The sequence below is a fragment of the Citrus clementina genome, unplaced genomic scaffold (assembly GCF_000493195.1).
Source record: "Citrus clementina cultivar Clemenules unplaced genomic scaffold, Citrus_clementina_v1.0 scaffold_6, whole genome shotgun sequence".
Lineage (NCBI taxonomy): Eukaryota > Viridiplantae > Streptophyta > Magnoliopsida > Sapindales > Rutaceae > Citrus > Citrus x clementina.
In genome coordinates this window covers 11,477,091-11,484,998 of record NW_006262139.1, presented here as the reverse complement: position 1 = coordinate 11,484,998, position 7,908 = coordinate 11,477,091, and the positions used below count along the sequence as shown (strand labels likewise).

The 7,908-nt window shown below is 33.6% G+C and overlaps 1 non-coding gene across 1 annotated transcript; it reads left to right on the top strand.

Moving 5' to 3' along the window:
- Positions 1-7,133: 7,133 nt before the first annotated feature.
- LOC112097455 lies at positions 7,134-7,240 on the top strand. The gene has a single exon (XR_002904987.1). It is a non-coding gene; the product is annotated as a small nucleolar RNA R71 (small nucleolar RNA).
- The last annotated feature ends 668 nt before the right edge of the window (positions 7,241-7,908 follow it).

Genomic DNA, 7,908 nt, shown 5'->3' with positions numbered 1-7,908 from the left:
TTGCTTCTGTCTCTTTGATTTAGTGTGGTCTTGATTTCTTTGGGCTTCCACAATAAATCTAGCTCCTTTATCTGCATAAATAGTTGTTCTCTTAGTACATTGAATGACGTGTACCCATAATACCTGCTTTGTAGGATTCTTGGTCCCCTTTTGTCTCTTAGTCTACTTTTTCTGTCTCGATTTTCAACCTGTTCATCATTTCTTTTCTATTTTTCTTTAGCCTTCTAAGAGTCTTGGTTTGCTCTTTTTTTTTTTTTTTGCATTGGTCAACTTATCGGCATTAGAGTATTTTTGAGCTCTCGATAGTAACTCGGTGAAAGTCATTAGTGCATTCCTAGCAAGCGAGTAATAGAATATTCCTGGTCACAGGCTTGCTATTATGGCTATTAATGTAACTGCATCTGTAAAATTTTCTACACTTACCGCCTCTTTGTTAAAACGAATAATATAGTCCTTTAATTTCTCATCCTTTTATTGCTTCACTAATAACAAGTGAGTTGGGGAAAGTATATAATCTCTTGCTTTCACAAATTGACTAATAAACATCTGACTAAGGTAGGTAAATAAAGAGATAGAACAAGGCTTCAGTTTTCTATACCACTTACATGCTGCTTCTATAAGCGTCAAGGAGAAAGCCCAGCACATGGTTGCCCCTGTTGCCCTCTACAATTTTATCCATGATTTAAAGGTCTTCAGATGCTCAATTGGGTCTCATTCTCCCCATATAACTTTATTTGGGGCATCTTAAATTTTACGAGCAATGAGGCCTCCAGTATATCCTTGGTGATCAGTGGTTTTACCTCCTCTAAGAGTGGTTTTGCAGGACTTTTTTTCCACTCGTTTATTAAGCTTTTTCAATTCTGCTTGAAGACTTACCGACCTAGTACTAGCACTGAAGCCCTTTGATTCATGCTTCTTATATGGACGTTTTGAATTCATCTTGTAACACAAATCCTACTTGGCTTCCAGTACATGTCGGAGGTCTCTCAGGTGATCAATATGACTTATATGAGTCCTTGCTTTTCTAGCTGATCTTTATGGTTACTTTTATGATGGACCCTTTATGAGCTATTATTGTTATCTTCTAGAGCATCTTGCAATATGTAAGTGTACACAATAAGTAATAAAATGATAAATATTTAAGATCATCTCCACAGGGATTGATGCCATCAGACTTGCTATAACAATTTTAACAGTGCAAACTACGTTCTAAATTAAAACAATTCAACTAATATAACCAAGTAACTTAGTAAAATAAAATCACAATAATTAAAAATGCAATGAATAGAATTTACAAGTTTAACAAAAAGGTTAAACCCATAAGAATAGAGTAGTTGAGTGATTAAACTCTCTTGATGGTGTTGACTGTTTTATGCATGTTAAGTGCAATTGCTGCAGCATCTGCTACAACATTGGGCAGATGCCAGCTTTATCCTCAGCGGTAGCATGTTAGATGTCTTATATCTTTGTGCAATCTAATAATGACTAGTTATTATACCTACATAAGATATAACATTATATGTTCGGATTCTCTTTACCCTACAAGGTGAATTCATATATTTAGTTCATCACTAATCTTAGACTAAGCATGGCCGTTTTAGGACTCAAGTTAAACTTAATCTAGGAAACTTAATCCAAGAATGAATATTGCTTTGATATGTTCCACTAGGATAGGCCCTTTTGTGGTTTTTTCCTAGCTTGTATTATTAAATGAGTGGCTAGCCAAAATAATGACTTTAAATAAATACTATCAAAGCAAAATAATATAGCAAACATGCAGCAACATCTATATTCAGTCACTTAACTATCAAGCTAGTTTAACACTCAATCACAAATAAAATTAGTTCATAATTTGGGAAAGGTAAATAAATAACCAAGTTCTAGCCATCGAATACATCTTCATGATCAATGAATAACAACTAAACAAGAAAAGAATGGGAAATAACAAATTCCAATCGGTTTTGCAATTTATCTTCCTAGTGCAGCCTTGATCTCTGCTCTGGAATTCTGTTTCTTCTTTTTATCTTTTCTGTTTTGATCTTAATTGACGGCTTCCCTTTTTCTTTTCATATACGCCTCCTTTTATAATCGCAAATTAGGGTAACTGAAAATTTTAGGGCGCACATCTTTAGATTAGGAAACTGTAGATTGCAATATTATGAATATCTTACCCAGATTTTTCTGTCAATGCTTGAGGATTGCTGCAGCAATGTTTACTACAACAATGGCTACAATATCTTCACTATTCTAGACTTGCTTCAATTCTTTTATAACCATGTTCTTTTGTCCTTTATAAGTCCATTGCAACAACATCATTTCCATAAAATTCATGTTTCCAATTACCTACAATTTAGAATATGTTTTAGGTATACAATTATTCAAAAATCACATAAACTTTATTAAACTCAAACTAAAATGAATGTAATGCAAACTACATTAAAGTGCACTAAAACATATCAATTACTCTAAGTAGCATTGATTTAAGCCTAAAATTGCCATGATAACTCTCATTTAATAGAGTTATCATAATTCTATAGTCCTTTTTCTTTCTGCAGAGGTGGATTTGGGTTTACTCTATACTTCTAGTTCTTTAAATATTGGAGAAGGCTGGCCATATTCTACGTTAAATCAGCCATTTACTGCGCGAGTGGTGGATGTGACCTAATGTTATTGCGCTACCTTATTAGTGGAGTAGGAACTAGGGGTTTAATAAGACCTTAATAGCAGTCTTTATACCATCCCATGGACGGTGTAAAACTGTTAATGCAAATTTATGATCAACTAGAAAATTAATTTATATGGGGGCGATATAATAAAAAGATATAGCGAATTAATGTGGTTCGGTATTTGGCCTATATCTACAAGCAAAGAAAGACAAATATTTTATTAACATCGCACTTACTGATTTGCAACTCAACTCTCCCTCTCTTGACTATATTTTTTTCGGTGGTTGTATTCGTGTCAGAGTCTATTTAATTTGCTTCTGGACCAAGCAATGTCCTTCCATTGTCGGCTTTTATTTTGCTGGACTTGATTCAACGATAGCTCGTCTATTTGAACTTGGCTTTTCCTGTGTGGTGCATAATCTAGAATTAGGCCAAAGGCCCTATGAACCTATGACTTTTGCCATCCTCAACTCTTGCCCTTTATTTCTTGGGGAGCATAATTCTTACTCTCCATTCTTGGGGGACCATGGTTCTGCTGCTCCCTATTCTTGAGGGAGTATGGTTCTACTACCCTTCATTCTTCGAGGTATCACTTTTTGTTTTATTGACTATTTTATATTTTCTACAATATGTATTATTCATGTATACGACACTATTAATAAGTATGACATTGTTCACATATACTTTACGATGACGTGGATTAATCAATGACGTGACTTTGATTGATGACATGGTAGTATCATATTGGATCAATAATGTGGCATTAACTTATTATGTGGCGTTGACCCATGATGTGACAGAATGCTATTGGACCAAAATACGGATGTCGCATGGACTGATGATGTGGCAACATCTTGTTGGACTAAAATACTGATATGATGTTGAGTGATGATGTGTTCCAACGAATCAAAACTTACCATGTGACGCAATCCTTAATGTCCGGATTGTTTTCATCCGATGCCCATGATTTATCTATTGTATCTATAAATAGAAGGCTACCCCCTAATTTGACACCCCTGAATCTATTTTTGAGCTCCATCTTCTATAATTCTCTTTTCATTTTATATTTTCTTTATATTTTAATACATTATCATTTTACCCCTTGTTCAATTATAAAAGGCTAATTTAGTTTCGAGTTGGGTTGAATGTGAAGTCTCAACATGATCCATAAGCTTGATTAGATAAGTTTATTTTGTTTTCCTTTCTGATTTATGTGGTTATTTTGACTCATTATCGACAGACAATGTATTATGTCTAGATTAAATTTTGCACAATATACTGGTTCCCTAATGAAAAATCCTTACTATATGACACAATAAGCACTTAAAACCATATTAATTAGAGAGAAAATTTCCCTATAGTATTTTGTAAGTCATCTTGACTTAGTGTCGACAGAGAGTGTATCTAAGCTATTTAATGGATGATCTTGCTATGTTATTGACAGAAGGATTATTATTGTCTGGCACAGTGTGTTCTTAACGTCAATTGTGTGCTACAACAATTGATATTGTAATAAGAGCTCTCTTCAACTTAACAAAGGCCTTCAAGCAATCCTTATCAAAACTAAAAGGACTGTCATGCTCGAGCAACATGAATAAAGGTTTTGATATTTTAGAGAAATCCTTAATAAACCTTCTATAGAATCCAGCATGTCCTAAGAAACTCTTTTTGCCCTTAACTGAAATAGTAGTGAGAATTTGTCAATCACTTCTATTTTTGCCTTATCCACTTTTATCTTTTTTTTTTTAAGAGATCCTATGGCCTAGGACTATCCATTCTTATACCATGAAATAACACTTTTCCTAATTTAATACTAGGTTTTTTTCTACATCTTCTAAACACATTTTCTAGATTATGCAAATAGTCATTATATGATTTCCCAAAGACTGAAAAATCATCTATAAATACCTCAAGTATTTGCTTAACCATATCTGAAAAAGTTGACATCATAAACCACTAGAAAGTTGTTAGAACATTGCACAGGCCAAATGTCATCCTTTTGTAGCCTGAGTATCCATTCAAAAATTAGTAATATTCTTTCCCAGCAAGTCTGTCCAGCATTTAATTTATGAAAGGTAATGGAAAGTAGTCCTTCTTTGTTGCCTTATTTAGCTTTCTGCTGTCCATGCAAAACCTTCATTCTTTTCATTTGCTATAATTGTCACTCCACATTTCTTTGGAATACATTGTACTAGACTCACCCATGAGCTGTCTAATTCTGAGTAGATGATTCCAGCATCAAGCAATTTGATGATATTTTTCTTCACATCTTCCCTAATAATGAGATTTAATCTTTTTTATTATTCTATAGACTTGTTGTAGTATCTTCTAACAGAATCTTATGCATGCATATAGATGGGCTGATTCCTTTGATATTTGTCATTGTCCATTCAATAACCTTTTTGTATTTCCCCAATACAGCAACCAAGCTCTTTTCTTGTTCTACATCCAAAAAGATGAAATAATTACATGAAGTGTGTTGTGGTCACCAAAGTAAACATATTTTAAGTGTGAAGTTAAAGGTTTTAATTATTCTAGAATAAGAGGTGACTCAATAGAAGGTTTTACTTTCCGATTTGAGAGGTTAAGAGATTTAATTTGCTAGTCAGTTCTGAAAGGTTGCTTTTCTTCTAGCCATGTTATGTCAGTTGTTTCAAGGGCTTAATGTTCATATTCAAGTTTTTCAAATATTGCAATCTTAATTTCCTCTTTTCTATATCAACTTTTAATCTCTCTACTATAGCAAAATCCACGACACTAATAAAATTAGAATCTTCAACATTATCAAGAATCTTCATAGCATCTAGCACATTGAATGTAACTTACTGATCATTAACTCTCATAGTTAGTTTTTCGTTTTACACATCAATTAGAGTCTTGCCAGTGGCTAAGAAGAATTTGCCTAAAATAATAGGCTCTTCTTTATTTGCTTTAAAATCTAGTACTATGAAGTCAACAAAAAAATAAAAATTTATCCATTTTCACTAGTACATCTTCAATCTTGCTTTCTAGATAGGCATGAACTATGTCAGTAAGTTGTAAAGTAACTGCTATTAGTCTAACTTCTCCAACCCCTAGTTATTTGAACATAGATGAGGACATGAGATTAATGTTAGATCTCAAATCACAAAGTGCTTGCCACTATATTCATTGTCGATAGAGCATGGAATTGTGAAGCTTCTTAGATCCTTCAATTTTTGAGGTATCTTGCTTTGAAGCATGCAACTGCACTCTTGTGTTAGAGAAACTGTTTCAAATTCTCCTTGCATTTTCTTTGCCAAAATATCCTTCAAGAGCTTCACATTATTTGGCATTTGTTTTAGAGTTTCCACAAAAATGGATTTTGATATGCAACTGGTTCAACACTTCCAAGAATTTACTGAACTACTTATCTTGTTTCTATTTTTAAAACCTTTAAAGAAATGGTGGTGGGTGCCTGAGCTGTTGAGTTACAGTAGGTTGTGTAGATTGCTTTTCTTTTGCCATGTTCTAGATTAGTGTATTCGTGGTGCAACATCTTCATCAATAGGTATTGGATAATTATTTTCTATAGATGTTGTAGATTTATTATTCTCAATAGTGTGCTGTAAAATGAAGGGTTGTGGCTCCTCTTTAACTTAAGTTTCTTTCTGGATTGAAATGGGTTCAATTATTCTTTTTGGTACACCAACTAGTATGTGAACATCCTTTCCAAATCCTAACTTAATTACCTTGCATTGCTCTTTCTTTATCTTCTTGGTTCCTTTATGTTGCTTGGTAAACCACCTTAAGGTCTGTTAATGTTTTAGTAAGTTGTCCCATCTGATTTTCTAAGTTTCTCAAGGATACAACTTGACTTTGAACAAATACTTCATTCTTTGTAATCTACTCTTTAGTTAAAGCTTCAACCGAGCTGAGTTGAGCATTGCTGACGTTTCTTTACTCTAGATTTTGCTATCCAGGTTTTGAGCAAGTCTGCTATGTCTATTGGATGCTGCAGCAATTGAATCTAATTCTCATTGCTCCATTAGAAGTTTGGGTATTGCCTTCATCTAGGGTTGTAAGTATTTGAATAAGGATTGTTCTAATTTTGTCTATTATAGTTACCCACATAATTGATTGAGACATGACTTCTAGGACATTTATCAGACAAATGTCCTTCTCCACAATAAACACATGACACCTCAACAATTTTGTTGACAGTTGCTGGAGCAGTGGACATAACCTTGATCATATTTGTCAATAGAGTTACTTGGGTTGATAATGCTATCGAGGCATCCACATTGTGAACTCTTGCTATTCCTTTTGCTGTAACTTGTTTGGTAGATGACCACTAATAGTTGTTTTTGGCTGGCTATCATTTCCAAGATATCATAATCCTCATTGTAAGACTTAGATAACAAGGCCTCACTTGATGAAGCATCTATCATCAATCTAGTGCTTAAGTTTAGGCCATTATAGAAAGTTTTCGTTTGTATACAGTAAGAGATACCATGATGAGGACATTTCCTAAGCAACTCTTAGAATATTTCTCATGTATTATACAAGCTTTTATCTTCAAGTTGATGGAAAAATTTGATTTTATTCCTTAACTTTACATTCTTGGTAGGTGGAAAGTACTTCATTAGAAATTTGTTAGATGGAATCGGGTGGTAAAGAGTTTAACAAAACTCTTACTTGATCCCTCAGAGAAAATAAGAAAAATTTAAACCTCAATTCTTCATGTGATGCTCTAATAATCTTGAAAGCATCATTCACTTTCAAAAACAGTTTAAGGTGAAGATAAAGACCTTTTGATGGCAGTCTATTGAATTGTCTCATTATCTATAGCATCAAAAACATTACTAGTTTAATCTCAAAATGATCAGCTTGAACTTCAGGTCTAACTATTCCAGGATTTATGGCTTGAGGGGTCAATACTGCATAGTCTCTATCATATGCCATGTAGATAATGTTGTTATTCTCTAGTTGCTCTTGGCCATTCTGCCAATTTTGACTTTTTTGAGCTCCTTGTGCATTAACTAGATCTAAGATGGGAAGATGATTATCTTTTTGGACATTGATTGGATTCTTTCATTCCTAAGGATTCAAATCTCCCACATTTTGCATACCAGCCATGTTTGCGACATATCTTAAACCTCTATGCTTTTTTCTCAGTCTCCTTACACTTTTTTCAATTTCTGAATCAAACTGAAATTCAATAGGTTTATACTTACGCATGCAAGGGTTGTAAGAGTAATTATATCAACACAATAAACAAATT